The sequence below is a fragment of the Phyllopteryx taeniolatus genome, chromosome 5 (assembly GCF_024500385.1).
Source record: "Phyllopteryx taeniolatus isolate TA_2022b chromosome 5, UOR_Ptae_1.2, whole genome shotgun sequence".
In the NCBI taxonomy this organism is placed as follows: Eukaryota; Metazoa; Chordata; class Actinopteri; order Syngnathiformes; family Syngnathidae; genus Phyllopteryx; species Phyllopteryx taeniolatus.
In genome coordinates, this window is record NC_084506.1 from 2,903,555 (window position 1) to 2,919,779 (window position 16,225).

Below are 16,225 nucleotides of genomic sequence, written 5' to 3' on the forward strand. Positions count from 1 at the left end.
AACTGGGCTTTAGGTCCAAGTCAGATCCACGGTAAAGAACACAACAGAAAAAAATAAAAATACATGGATTGCTTCGATACTGTATGTCATTATTGTCATCTTTCACAAGTGATGTAGAAAAATACCCACTGTCCTATATGAATAGTGTTGCTGCTATTCCAATAGAGATTTTCAGTCAGAGATTGTACAAATTGTACAAGCCACTAATGCAAAAACAGTTGGAGGTTGCTTGTGCCCCACAGCAGGCATGTGCACATATATTTTTTCTGGGCAGGTGCTCCAGCCAAAAAAAGGGCACCAATTGCCAAAATTATTCATACAATTAAGAAAAAGTAGTACATATTTAACTTATGTATTTATTTATGTTAACATAGTCATCAATACATCGATTAACAAAGAAGGTCAAGAGAAGCCGAGTGCATATAAAAAGTCTACACATCCCTGTTCAAATGGCAGGTTTTTGTGATGTACAAAAATAAGACTAATAACTTTTTTACCCACTCTGAGTTATCCTATAACCTGTACAACTCACTTAAAAAAAATAGAGAAGGGAAGCAAAAATAGACAACTGAGATAATGTGCAGACACCCTCTCATAAATGTTTAGGATTAAGCAATAACATTTTTAAAATAGTGATGAATAAAGACAAAAACGGGCGGCACCAAAAAGGGCACTTTTTCATCCAAGGCAAAGGGGTAGGTGCTTGAGCACCAATCGGGGTCGATGTGTGCACATGCCTGCTTGACGGTTATATTGGTACTACAGCATTGTGAAGGATACACATAGTTGTGTATACATTAAACTAGCTATCATCTTAGATCCGTATTTATCTTATAATATCTATAAAGAAACCAAATCTGCGGATAAAAGTGTTTTCCGGACTACGTTGTCTGGAAAAAAAGAAAAACAAACTATTTCGATTGAATAAGTTGCTTGTTCCTTTGTGATATAGCCCACTGCAGGTTTGGTTGAATTAGACGGAAGATGCAATAGCTAATAGCTCTATTTCAGTTTATCTTATTAACGAGAGAAAAAACAGGGAGGAGCCAATAATTTTTTTTAGAAGTTTTTTTTTTTTCCCTCAAACTGAATTCATCATGTGCCTATAAAAAAAGCCCCAAAACATGAGCGTGCGCACTGTAATATTTGTCTACTTGATTATCTGTCTCTTGTCTGTGTGTACCCACGCACACGAAAGGGTAGGTGGGTGTGGGTCGGGGGGGGTGGGAGAGCGACAGAGAGATGGATCATGCAAATATGAGTCAAATGTTGAAGGACCGGCGGTTACAGGTTGAGCTTTAGGCGCGGCTGGACTGGCCTCAGACTCTGAGCTTCCACACGCTGACAATAGACGCACCGCAAAACGTCTTGCAACACACACAGCGAAGCGAGAGCTGAACTGCCTGGGAAGGAATCGTCGGTGGATAAATCAACCATACTCCATCAAAAAGAGCACTAAAAAAGAGAAAATGACTTACGTATTGGGAATGTCGCTGAAGGCAAGGTGTACGCCGTGCGTCCTCGAGTGTGCTTTCCGGTTGGGATCCGGTCTTCCCGAGGCAAGAGCTGTGCAAAGACCGAGCGAAGGAGAAAGAAGACGAGCGTTATCTGTTCAGCACCGCACGGCTTCGAACAGCTCTCAGGTGACGTCACGGCCTAGCCACGACGCCACGCCCACTCTCACAATGACCGCCCAGTGAGAGAACAGATTGAACCGTGAACAAGAAAAGTGACGCTGACAAAGAATGATAATGGTACAATGCAAATAATAATAAAACTCAGCAACATCTTTAACACACACACACATACATATATATATACACACAAGCATACACACGCACACACACAGCGGTTGAAATAAGTATTTAACACGTCACCATTTTTATCACTACATATATTTCCAAAGGTGCTATTGACATGACAATTTCACCAGATTTTGGGAGCAACCCAAGTAACCAATACATACAAAGAAAGTACAACAAATCAGCTCAGAAATTAAGTTGTGTGTAACAATGTGAAATGACACAAGGAAAAAGTATTGAACACGCCAACTGGTGTTCCGTGGGTTTCTTTTATGGACCTTGAGTTTCAGTTCTTTCCAAAGATTATCAATTGGATTCAAGTCAGGTCCATCCTGGGCCATTCTAGCAGTTTTATTTTATTTTCTTTGAAACCAATTGAGAGTTTCCTTGGCAGTATGTTTTCGATCATTATCCTGATAAAATGTCAACCCTCGTTTCATTTTCATCATCCTCGTAGATGGCAGGATATTTTTTTCAAGAATGTCCCGGTACATTTGCCCATTCATCCTTCCTTCAGTAATGTGACGTTTACTAGTACCATTTGCTTGAAAAGCAGCCATACACCATCATGTTCCCACCTCTGAATTTCACTGTTGGTATCGTGCTTTTAGGGTGATGTGCATTGCCATTTCTCCTCCAATCGTGGTGTGCAATAAGGCATCCAAACAGTTCAATTTTGCTCTCATCCGACCAGACTATATTCTCCCAGTATTTAACTGTCTTGTCCAAATGTTGTTCAATAAACATTAAAATGAGCTTTGACATGCTTTTTTTTCCAGCAATGGGATCTTGTGTGGCGAGCGTGCATATAGGCCAGGGCGGTGGAGTACATTACTCACTGTTTTCCTTGTGACAACAGTACCTGCTAATTCCAGGTCTTTTTGAAGCTCTCCACAGGTGGTTCTTGGCTCTTGGACAACTCTTCTGATTATTCCTTGCACTCATCTGTCATAAATCCTTAGACAATTTATTAGCAAATTATAGTGTAAAATAAGTATTTGGTCACCTACAAAGAAGCAAGATTTCTGGCTCTCACAGACCTCTAAATTATTTAAGAGGGTCCTCTGTCCTCCCCTTGTTACCTGTATTAATGGCACCTGTTTGAACTTATCAGTATAAAAGACACCTGTCCACAAACTCAAACAGTCACACTCTAAACTCCACTATGGCCAAGACCAAAGAGCTGTCAAAATTGTAAACCTGCAACAGGCTGGAAAGACTGAATCTGCAAGAGGTAAGCAGCTTGGTGTGAATAAATCAACTGTGGGAGCAATTATTAGAAAATGGAAGACATACAAGACCACTGATAATCTCCCTCGATGGGGCTCCACGCAAGATCTCACCCTGTGGCGTGAAAATGATCACAAGATCCGTGAGCAAAAATCCCAGAACCACACGGGGGACCTAATGACTCAAATTCTGCAGTGCCAGACCTGTAGCCTTGCTTAAGCCAATACATGTCCAGACCCGTCTGAAGTTTGCTAGATAGCATTTAGATGATCCAGAAGAGGATTGGGAGAATGTCGTATGGTCAGATGAAACCAAAATAGAACTTTTTGGTAAAAACTCAACTTGTCGTGTTCGGAGGAGAAAGAATGCTGAGTTGCATCCAAAGAACACCATACCTACTGTGAAGCATGGGAGTTGAAACATCAAGCTTTGGGGTTTTTCTCTGCAAAGAGACCAGGACTGTTCTGTGTAAAGGAAATAATGAATGGGGCCATGTATCGTGAGATTTTAAGTGAAAACCTCCTTCCATCTGCAAGGGCATTGAAGATGAAACGTGGCTGGGTCTTTCAGCATAATGATCCCAAACGCACCGACCGGAAAATGAAGGAGTGGCTTCGTAAGAAGCATTTCAAGGTTCCGGAGTGCCCTAGCCAGTCTCCAGATCTCAACCACAAGGAAAATCTTTGGCGGGAGTTGAATGTCCGTGATGCCCAGCGACAGCCCCAAAACATCGTTGTTCTAGAGGAGATCTACATGGAGGACAGGGCCAAAATACCAGCAACAGTTTGTGAAAACCTTGTGAAGACTTACAGAAAACATTTGACCTCTGTCATTGCCAGCAAAGGGTATATAACTAAGTATTGAGATGAACCTTTGTTATTGACCAAATACTTATTTTCCACCGTAATTTGCTAATAAATTATTTAAAAATCAGACAATGTGATTATCTTCATGGTGAACGACGAGTTAGCATATCTGCCTCACATTTCTGGGAACCCGGGTTCTAATCCAGCCTCACCTGTGTGGAGTTTGCATGTTCTCCCTGTGCCTGAGTTAGTTTTCTCCATGTACACCGGTTTCCTCCCAGGTCCCAAAAACATGCATAGCAGGTTAATTGAAGACTCAAAATTGCCTGTAGGTGTGACTGTGAGTGAGAATGGTTGTTTGTTTGTGGCAGACCAGTCTGCCAAATTGTGAAACACGCACAGCGAGCCTTGGATTTTGCATGAAAATCAGGATACGCCAGCATTTGTGCCCCCGGTTGCAAACGTCTACCAAAATAGAGTCCATAATGTTAAAAGAATACCTCTCCGACAGTATCAGTGAAACTGAACATGTGCTTTTGACTTCTGTAAAGACAGAATATCTGGTACAGGTCTTGTGTTGGATGACATTTTATTGCGCAAGAATGTATTTTTTAAAAATTCATTTTACCACTATACAAGCATCGGGGTCAAGGTGTAATTTATTTTTGAAGACAGAGACAAGAGAAAGATGAATGGGTTTGGTGCCTTGCACAAGGGTAATGCTGATTGGCTGGGAGAAATAATCTGCTTGACTTCCTTACAGCGATGCATGGAGCATCCATTTTGTTTTAAGTTAAAGTAACTAAATATGGTTCATTGCCCAATTCATTGTGTCACAATTATTATTTTGAGTGTTGTCCATAATGCATGTGTAGGAATTTTCTTATAAAACTTAAAGAGGTGTCGTATTGTGTAATTAGTAAACTCTCTGATTATTACTGTAACTGAATAGGGGCTCCTCCTAATATTGTTGGGCTCACACTATGTGATCTGCACAAACACTTTTTATTGCACAGTGCTAACACACTGCTCCTTGGCCTGCTGGGGAACATTTTTTTCCAAGTTTTGGTCAACCACAAAGGCGTGTTCAAAAGGAAAACACGCTCTGCCTCTCATTTTCTCTCGTCTGGTACCGAAGAAGGTCGACTCGTTAGTTTTGATGTAACAAACTGTGTGGCGCTTCACCACTACATCTTCTTTGCCATAAATACTTTCTCTCTTTTGATTTTCTGCTTGGGGATAATTTTATTCAAAAGCAATTCAAGGACGATGCATCTTTAAGTGAAAACGAGTGTAAAATACAGCAGCAAGCGTGAAAACAAGAGAGAGAAAGTTGAGACAGAGACAAAATAAATTCATATAGCTGCGTTGCAAACGGCTGAACAAACAGAGATTTTGTAGGACCTCATAAAAAATTCCTGTATGCAGACACATTTTTTTCTCTCCTTTTTAAAAGGTTTCACATACAAACAGCAACTATGTCCAAGCACCAACAATGCGCATTGTACAGTAAATCGTGTTCATGTAAAATCCTATTTGTGAACAAAATTCTTCAACAAATATTGCTTTGATTCATGAACTATGTTTCAGTCAATCACTGTATCAATGCGTCACACAGGAACGATTCTAGGATCAGAGGTTTAAAGGGTGCTTCAAATGACCACCCCAAAAATGGGCTGGAAACGCCTATGAGGGTAAGATGCAGGGACACATTTTTACCGGTCAAACAATCAGAATTAGAATCAGAATCATAATCATATTTATTTGCCAAGTAATGTGAAAAACACACAAGGAATTTGTCTCAGGTAGTTAGAGCTGCTCTAGTACGACAAGAGACCACCATTTTGACCACAAAAAAAACAAAAAACCAATACAGACCCTTTCCAAAAAATTTTAATATCATGAAAAATGTATTTCCATTACATAGATGATAGATTCAGGACCCACAATTTAAACAAGTTCAAGTATTTATTTGTTTATTTTTACATAATTTGGACTTCCACCTCATGAAACCCACAAAATCAGGAATTAAATGTTTTTTAATATTGAGTAGAAATCACCATTTATCTCTCAGTTTTTGTAGAAATTAGGGTCACATTAAATCAATCAAAATATGGTACTCTCGAAACGATACGTTAATCTTCAGTACTTGGTTGGGAATCCCTTTGCTTTAATCACTGCCTCGATGCGTCGTGCCATTGAGGCAATCAGTCTGTGGCATTGCCTGGGAATTATGGAAGCCCAAATTTCCTTGAGGCTTGCCGTCAGTTCTTTGTTTTGGGGTCTGGTGCCACTCATTTTGATAATACCCTTGAGGTTCTCATTGGGGTTTAGATCCAGCGAGTTGGCTGGCCAGTCAAGCACTGTGATGGCATGGGCATCAAACCAGGTTTCGGTGCTTCTGGCGGTATGGGCAGGGGCCAGGTCCTGCCGGAAGATGAAATCTGCATCTCCATCCAGATCCTCAGCAGAAGGAATCATCAAGTCCTCTAAAACATTCTGGTAGACTGTTGCGGTGACATTGGATTTAAGAAAGCATAGTTTACCAACACCTTCACTGGACATTGCACTCCAGATCATGACTGACTGTGGATATTTCACAGTGGACCTCAAGCAGCTTGGGTTCTGTTCTTCACCCGTCTTCCTCCAAACCCTTGTACCTTGATTCGCAAATGAAAGGCACATTTTATGTCATGGTCTGTGTTTTGGGTTGTGTTTGGTTTTGTTTCATGTTTTCCTGTGTCCAATGTTTTTTATGTCTTGTGTGCTTATTTAGTTATTGTGTCCACCTGTTCTTGTCAACCTTCTATCTTGTGTCGACCAATCAGCTCCCTCCAGCCACTCGTATCTTGTCCAGGTGTTCCTCGTTGTCTTGTGTACTTAGTTCCTTGGTTTCTTTCAGTCCTTGTCGGTTCATTGTCAGTTATTGTCAGTATCACACGTTGTAGTGTTGCTCAGTTATTTCACGAATCATATCTTGTTTCCAGTTTTAGGTTTACTTGTGTTTCTTTGTCACTTTGTGTTTAGATTTTGGACTTTGTTAATATAGTATTTAGATTTTTCCATGAACCATTTTACATGATAATTTTTTTGAAAGGGTCTGTACTTTTGAGACATAAAAACACACTACGGAGAGTCACTGAGCAATGAAAGGTGACCGGTGACATGGAATTCTGATACAATGACAATTGTGCAAATCATGCAGAGTCCTTTAGCAATTTAGAGCAGTTTGAAATGACTAATAGAGCAATAATCTGTTACAGTGACAAATGTGCAAATGGTGCAGAGTCTTCAAGAAATTTAAGCAGTTTAGAGTGACTAGTAGTGTAATAGTCTGGAACAGTGACAATTGTGCAAATGGTGCAGATAGTTCTCAAGCACAGACAGACGAGACTACTACAGTGAGTGTAAAAATAATGTAGAAGGGTTCCGACAGAGATGTCAGCATGTTAAAATGGAACTGTAAATTAACTGAGGATCACATTTTGAGGATGGAGTTGATGTTGCTCTCCCATTTGAGGTCCTGAGAGACTGTAATTGCCAGGAAGGTCTCGACGGTGGACACAGGGCAATTGGACAGTGTGAGGAGTAGCTGTGGCGAAGGATGCTTCCTGAAGTCCACGATCATCTCTTCAGTCTTGAACGTGTTCAGCTCCAGGTTGTGTCGGCCCCACCACAGCCACAGCTACTTCACTTCCTGCCGATTTGCAGACTCATCACTTTCTTTGATGAGGTCAATGACTGTAGTGTCGTCTGCAAACTACAGGAGTTTGACAGCTGGGTGTGTGGAGAGGGAGAAGAGCAGCGGAGAGAGAACACATCCTTGGGGCGCCCTGGTGCTCATAGTGCATGTGGATGAAGTTGTGTCTCCAAGACTAACCTGCTGTGTCTGCCCGTCAGTAAACTGTAATCTGGCAGGCGAGACGGTGAGCTAGAGAAGCTTGGAGGAGAGTAGTTTGAGGATAAGTGTTGAACGCAGAGCTGGAGTCCACGAACAGGATCCTCACATAGGTCCCTGCACCGTGGAGGTGTTCTTGGATGAAGTGCAGTCCCATGTTGACTACATCATTCCCAGACCTGTTTGCTCGGTAGGCAGCAGGGGTCCTGTGACACTCTTGAGGTGGGCCTGCACAAGGCATTCAAAGGACTTCCTGACCACAGATGTCAGGATGGTACTTCACACAGTTCCAGAGATCTATTGATCTGCGTGAAGACTGGAGCAAGCTGGTCTGCACAGACTTTGAGGCAGGATGGGGACACACGGTCTGGTTCCACCACTTTGTTGATCTTTTGTTGTTTGAAGATGCGACTCACACCCTGTACATGGATGGTCAACGTAGAAAGGGGAGTCAGAGGTGCGATGGTGGTCGGTAGTGCGGTTGGGTGGGTTTGGGGTGCGAAATAGCAGGTGTACAAGTCGTCAGCCAGTCCTTTATTGTTCTCCGCTTGGTGGGGGATGGTCATTTGTAGTTGGTTAGCGATTGTAATCCTCGCCAGACTGACTTAGTCTTTAGCAGTAAATTGTTTTTCGAGCTTTTCTGAGTAATTTCTCTTTGCGACGTGAATTTCTTTTGTCACCTGTTCTCTAGCGTGATTGTACAGGCCTCTGTCCCCACTTCGATATGCATCCTCTTTAGCTTGGTGAAGTTGCTAAAGTTTGGCAGTAAACCACGGCTTGTTATTGAACGTGCAAAATGTTTTTACACACACACATCTTCACAGAAACTGATGTGACACTATCCGTGTGTTCATCCAGCTTGCCAGTTGAAGTTTCAAAGAAACTCCAATCTGTGCAGTGAAAACAATCTTGAAGTTACTTCTTTGCTTCATTGGTCCACTTCTTCATTGTTGTCACCACAGGGTTCGCACATTTAAGTTTGTGCCTGTATATTGGTACTAAGTGAATAAAGCAGTGATCAAACGAGCCCAGATCTGCACAGGGGATAGCGTGGTATGCGTCATTTAGCATAGTATAGCAGTGGTCTAGAATGTTGTTTTCCCTGGTAGGACAGTCAATGTGCTGCTTGTATTTAGGGAGTTTGTGGTTTAGTTTTGCCTTGTAAAAGTCCCTAAGCATTTTCGGGTCACGATCCTTAAACACCAGCTGAACCAACTGGGCCTTTTATTTCATGGAGTGTTGTGCACATGCGGACTGAAAGCATGTTTCTCAGAGATGTTGCTGTGGAGGTGCAAAAGGTTTGGATACGTTTGGAAGCAGCCAATTCACTGAACACTTGGCATCGCCATCCTTGGCATCGCCATCCTTGGCATGCGCGTATACAGTACTTCAACAGGAAGTGACGTGACTACATGCATATGCAAATAATGAACACCGCTTTTAATGCCCCCCCATAAAGCCAACACTGGTTGCTGAGCTGCCCTTCCAAGATCAATTTCACAGTTTTGTACTTTTTAATGCAATTTAATTTTCAGATTTGTAGAAATGCTTAACCTCTTTGGGAGAAGTCTCTGGCTAAATCATCAAATCTGAGAAAGTATATTTAAATTATGAGCCACAGCAAAAGAGGAATGGATTGTAATCATAAAATACTGTAAATGTAACCCAAATTTCTTTTGACAATTTTTTTTTACATAAATATGAAAACAAAACTATTTAGAATACTATACTACTAATATAGGCGTTTCCTTGTTCATCTCCCCCCCACTCTCTCTCCCTCTCCCCTCCCTCACTTCCTCCCTCCCTCACCTCCCCTTTCTTGTGTGTGGGTACACACAGACGAGACAGATAATTAAAGTAAGACAAATATTACAGTACTCATGTATTGTTTTCATAAGCACATGATGAATTCAGTTTGAAAACAATCTAACATGCTTTAACAAAAATAACAATTTGATTAATTGTTATTTTATTATTATTATTTGCTCTGAATTGTCTGCGGCATAGTGGACGACTGGTTAGAGCGTCTGCCTCACAGTTCTGAGGTCCGGGGTTCAATCCCGGGCCCCGCCTGTGTGGAGTTTGCATATTCTCCCCGTGCCTGCGTGGGTTTTCTCCAGGCACTCCAGTTTCCTCCCACTTCCCCAAAACATGCATGAATTGGAGACTCTAAATTGCCCGTAGGTGTGAATGTGAGTGCGAATGGTTGTTTGTTTGTATGTGCCCTGCGATTGGCTGGCAACCAGTTCGGGGTGTACCCCGCCTCCTGCCCGATGATAGCTGGGATATGCTCCAGCATGCCCGCGACCCTAGTGAGGAGAAGCGGCTCGGAAAATGGATGGATGGATGGATGGATGAATTGTCTCTAGATGACTAAAACTGAATTAAAAATGAAAAAAAACACCCACTGTTTATGTAGTAAAACTTTTTTTTTTCCTTCTAAAACTAAACATTATTTAATTGTAATAAACAATTGAACACCTTGTAGATTTAACTCACTCACCAGTGGTTGAAGTAGTCAGTGTCTAACGCACGAGCACACGCACAATCTCAAATGAAGTTAGGTTTCTAAAATTGAAAAGTTGTATGTAGTTAACAATGTTGCATGCATGTACTTTTTAATTGTATTCTATTCAACGTGTTCACAGTTGTGCTGCTGTGGATTACACAAGTTAACACAAGTAAAATGATCCCATATATTCTCTGAACCACAGAAACACACGCACACACACACACACACACACACACACACACACACACACACACACACACTCCTTTCCCATCCAGATCCACCTAGTCATTTACAGCAAAAAGGGTGGACTGTTTCCAGGTTTCCCTCAGAATATCCTTTTTGAAGTAATTATATATTTAAACTCTAAGGCGCCTTGTCATTACAAGGCCTCATTTAGCAATGAAGATGACTCCACCCTTTGCATTCACTCTCCCAGTTCGGTCCCTTTCTGCTTTGCTTTGTTTCATTCATTTTCATCACTGGCAATACCATGGTGGTTTTGTCACAAAACATCAGCCTCTCAATTTGTTAAAAATGAAAGAACACTCTTTATTTCAACTTGAAATTCAAATACACTTCCTCTTGGTAAGCTTCTTCCTGGTTGTTCTGATCTGTTAAATGGTCATGTCTTTTGCATACTATATACTGTGGTTTGTACTCCACTTTGCACTACAGTAATGATCATCTAAGAAAACTAACGTGGTCTTAAATGCTACACCATTGTGGGGATCTAATGCGCAGTTAGGTAGTGGCCTAATGTAAACAGAAAAATCCCTGGTGGACAGATCTAAAGCATTATAGGCTGCTTAAGATCTAATTGTTTATCTTCATCATCCAAACAGGAAGTGCAATAAGACCAAGTTAACAAATACTGCAGTATTGCAATGAAACGGAGAGCATTTTTGTATAGATGAATGCTCAGTCAGCCTTTCTCAAACTGAGGTCTTAGGACCCAAAACAATTTGGACATCAGTTTTTTTTTCATTCTTATTGAGTCATGATTCAGAGAAAATACTGTTGGCTACTTTGCCAATTTTTCAAGCAATGAAAAAGCCTTTTTGATTCATGTTTGTTCCCAATTGGAAATAGTGTCTTATCGGGTTGAGGTTAGGGATCTGTGCCAGCCAAGAAAGTTTCTTCACATGAAACTAGCAACATACCGTGACATATTTGCACTCTGCCAAAGTCATGTGTAACCGTACTTTACGACTCTCTAACAGTGAACCTAAGGATTTATTGTGATAATTTGTCTCAGTAATACAGACATATGGACAGATTACATCTAGAGGCATGCTGTTATTACTATTGGAGGAGGGGTATAGGGAAGGTTGTCTTGAGTGGATTAACATTACTCAATCAACATGTATTTATTGCAATGTGCAGACAGATCTAAAACGGTGGCTTAATACCTACCGGGACTCTATGGATGGATTAGCGCAGTGAGTCTCTATGATAAATCTACTATATCCTGCCCTCTATCTTGAGTGCAAACAATGAAATATGCAGTCCATGTATAAGATATAACGGTTACGTAACCTTTACATTGATGCCAATTTTATTGACAGTGAAAAAAGTGGTGGAATGTACTGTTATTATTATTATTATTATTATTTTATTGAGCAGTCATTTGTAATTGCCAATTGCCAACTAATTTAAATTAGTTTAAATACAATTTTCAATGGATTTTGAAAAATATATCCAATTGCTCCCAATTCCTTTAGTAGACCCCTCCTGGAGCTGTCACCATAGCGTGATGGAGGGGTTTGTGTATCCCAATGATCCTAGGAGTTAAGTTATCTGGGGCTTTATACCTCTGGTGAGGGACCAGACGAAGCATGGCTCAAAGAACCCCTTATGATGAGAAAAATATTTGGACCTCGTTTTCCCTTGCCCCGACGTGGGTCACCGGGGCTCCCATCTGGAGCCAGGCCTGGAGGTGGGGCCGATGGAGAGTGCCTGGTGGACAGGCGTGCACCCATAGGGCATGCCTGAAAAGGCAAAGTGAGACCCCCTACCCAGATTAGAGGTGGGATCTCCTATCTCTGGGGTTGAGGTCAGGTGGTTAAAAAGCTTTTCGGTGGCAGGGCCCCTGGGGTGGATGATATCCGCCTGGAGTTCCTAAAGGCTCTGGATGTTGTGAGACTGTCCAGGTTGACACGCGTCTGCAACATCGTGAGGACCTGGGAAACCAGGGTGGTGGTCCCAGAGGGTGCGTTCCAACTAGAGGAGGATCACACTCCTCAGCCTCCCTGGTAAGGTTTACTCGGGGGTGTTGGAGAGGAGGGTCCATCTGGAAGCCGAATCTCAGATTTAGGAGGAGCAGTGTGGTTTTTGTTCTGGCTGTGGAACAGTTGACCAGCTCTACACCCTCAGCTGGGTTCTGGAGGGTACATGTGTTTTGTAGACTTGGAGAAGGCGTTACACTGTGTCCCTCGGGGAGTCTTGTGGAGGGTGCTCCAGGAGTATGGCGTATCGGACCCCTTGATAAGGGCTGTTCGGTCCCTGTATCACCAGTGTCAGAGCTTAGTCCGCATTGCCAGCAGTATGTCAAATACATTTCCAATGAGAGTGGGCCTCCACCAAGGCTGCCCTTTTTTACCTTTGTTGAATTTAGAGGCGTAGCCAAGGTTTTGAGGGGGTCTGGTGTGGTGATGTCTGTGTTACGTTGATGCTTTTTGTTGTTCTGATGGCTTCATCAAGCCGTGATCTTCAACTCTCGCTGGAGCAGTTTGCAACTGAGTGAAAAGTGGCTGGGATGAAAATAAGCACCTCCAAATCTGAGACCATGGTTCTCAGTCAGATAAGGATGGACTGCACTATCTGGTTTGAGGGGATCCTGCCCCTAGTGGAGGAGTTCAAGTATCTCAGGGTCTTGTTCATTAGTGAGGTAAGATGGAGCAGGAGATCGAGAGGCGGTGCAGCATCTGCAGCGATGTATCAGTCTGTCGTGGTAAAGGAGCTGCAAAAAATTGAAATTACATACAGTGGGTATGGAAAATGCGGCACGGTGGCCGTCTGGTTAGAGCGTCAGCCTCACAGTTCTGAGGTGCGGGGTGCAATCCCCGTCCCCGCCTGTGTGGAGTTTGCATGTTCTCCCCGTGCCTGCGTGGGTTTTCTCCGGGCACTCCGGTTTCCTCCCACATCCCAAAAACATGCATTAATTGGAGACTCTAAATTGCCCGTAGGCATGACTGTGAGTGCGAATGGGTGTTTGTTTCTATGTGCCCTGTGATTGGCTGGCAACCAGTTCAGGGTGTACCCCGCCTCCTGCCCGATGACAGCTGGGATAGGCTCCAGCACGCCCGCGACCCTAGTGAGGAGAAGCGGCTCAGAAAATGGATGGATGGATGGATGGGTATGGAAAATATTCAGACCCCCTTAAATTTTTCACTCTTTGTTTTATTTCACGGCACGGTGGATGACTGGTTAGCACATCTTAACGGGCCACAGTGGAGTTTTTAAGCTTCTGCCATGGTATTATAATTGAGGTTTATTGAGAATCACACTTGATCAATCGAATAGAACAAAGTTTCTAGAGGGGAGAGAGAAACAAAAACAAAAGACAAAGCACTAATTGGAAACGGGATGAGAGAAGTAAATCATTACATTATCTACAACAATGAAACATTAAATATGAGTGTTGCATGCGGCTGTAGTGCTACACCGTGTGAGGGAAGGAAAGGGACAAGATAGAACAGGACAAGGACAGGAGAAGAAGCATGCAGGAAAAGGGTCGTAAACCCGGCTGTACAACTGAAGTGTGGTGGCCTTAATTATGGAAATTATAAAAGTCTACAGGATGAGAGTATAAGTGAGGGGATAAACAATCCATTTGCATATTCATTCAGTTATTTGTCGTAAGTGCGTGACCCCACACCCAGTGAAAGAATCATACCGCCCCCACCAACAGCCAGACTGGGGGACCCAGTACCCACGGAACATGGGCGAGTCACCATCGCACCACCATTACTCCCCAGAAGGTCGCCCCAGTAGTTCTCCCCCACCCCCGAGATCAGGAAGAAGTGAAAAAAGTCCCGTCCCCACAGACTCCGGAACAGCAAACACAGGGACAAGAGGAGAAGATCCCCACAGCATGCATATGTCTTTTCACCATGCAAACCGATCTAAAATGTGTGAAAATAAAAAGAAAAAAACAAATAAAATAATAATAAAACAACAACAACCTCGACAACAAAGAATATAGAATTCCATTGTTTACTTTCACACTTAATAGTCTTGCTATTGTCAAATGGCACCCTACTCAGGCAAAGGAATCAAGAATCTAGATTTAGCATGTTGAGGAAAGTTGTCCAGCTATCTACGTATATGTGTAATTGATTTTTTTTGTTCTCAGATATTTTTTTCTAACGCAATATATTCTATGATGAGATTTATTATGATTGATTTTAATAGATTGTTTGTTTTTCCAGTTTAATAGAATTGTTTTCTTAGCGGTAGCTAACGCGACAAGTAATGATTGAGAATATTTATTAGGGAGGTCAATTATGCTTAAGTCGCCAAGTAGGCACAATCTTGGGGAAAGTGGAATCCTGCAGTTTAACATATACGAGAGTTTTTGTATAACCGAAGAACAAAAGCATTGAATTGGTGTACATTTCCATATAGCATGAAAAGGTGTCTGGGGTATTTTTGGTGCATTGCACGAATATATTAGATGGAGAGAAGCCCATTTTATGCATAGTGTACTGAGTAAAGTGTGTTCTATGGAGCACTTTATATTGTATAAACTGTAGATTTGTGTTTTTTGTCATTCTAAATGTATTGTTACAAATCTGTATCCAGTAGCTACGGTCAGCAGACATGGAGAGGTCTTCTTCCCATTTGCTGATTGGTAAATGCATTAACTTAGTACATGAAATTCATTTATAAACTTTTGAGAGATTTCTTTTACTTTGCGGGAGAAGCTTCATTATTTGCTTGACAAACTCCGGCGGTTCAAGGATGCTCTGGAGTGTTGGTATTCTTTTTTTCATTGCTGCTTTTAATTTATTATATTGAAGAAAGTTTCCGGCTGTTATTTGGAATTCTTGGAACAGTTCATCACGTGTCCTAAAAACATCACTGTTAAATAGTTGTTGTAGGTGGTTAATTCCATGTTGTTCCCATGTACTAAAATGAAGGGGTATATTATTAATTTCAAAATCTGGATTATGACAGATTACTGGGAGCTAATTGAGATCCTGTCGATTCTAAACTTTGCCACGAAGCTGTTAAGATGGATGCGATTATTGGATTCTTGAAACATTTATGGCGTTTAAGACTAGTAGTCATAAATGGGAGTTTTGATCGTTTTATGTCTGTTTGTTCCAATTCTAGCCGAGAATCACACTCCTCACTGTGGTGCAACAATTTGATGAGGTATTGTAATTGGTTAGCTAAATAATAGTGTTTAAAGTTGGGAGCATTTCGCCCTCCCTCCTGTTTACTTTTCTGAATGGTGGATAGACTGATTCCAATTTTTTTCATTTTTGGAATTTGAAATTGATTACAGCAGAATCTAAGGTTTGAAACCATTTAAATGTGGATTTAAATTGAATAATTGAAAAATAAATAATTTATTTGAGGTAAGGTTTTCATTTTTATTGTAGCTATTCTTCCCAGTAATGATATAGGCTGGTTATTCCAGCGTCTTAAATCAGATGAGATTTTTTTCCAGAAGTGATGTGTAATTTAGATTGGTTAGCTCTGTGAGTTTTGACGAAATATTGATACCTAAATACTTAATGTTTCCTATAGGAATAGCGTACTCTAGGATTTGATCTGCAGGAGTCCATGAGTTTGCTGTTATTGGGAGTATTGTTGATTTTGTCCAGTTAATAGAGTATTCTGGTATTTGTGAAATTTTTTTAATAAGATTGAAGACTGCCTGTTATTCTGTTATTGGACTTCTGTGCTCATTACGGATTGCTGGGCGGTGGCTGAAGGCGAGGACGTTGGCGATCCGATCCCCGGCTAG

At 41.7% G+C, this 16,225-nt stretch overlaps 1 protein-coding gene across 2 annotated transcripts in view; it reads right to left on the bottom strand.

The window, feature by feature from the left end:
- The window catches only part of smpd3 (sphingomyelin phosphodiesterase 3), an 88,590-nt gene extending 86,962 nt beyond the window's left edge, over positions 1–1,628 (bottom strand). For both annotated transcript variants that reach the window (XM_061772958.1, XM_061772959.1), the window contains exon 1: positions 1,479–1,628. The gene's annotated coding sequence lies outside the window, so the exon portion shown is untranslated. The remainder of the gene's footprint in view (positions 1–1,478) is intronic.
- Positions 1,629–16,225: the final 14,597 nt, after the last annotated feature.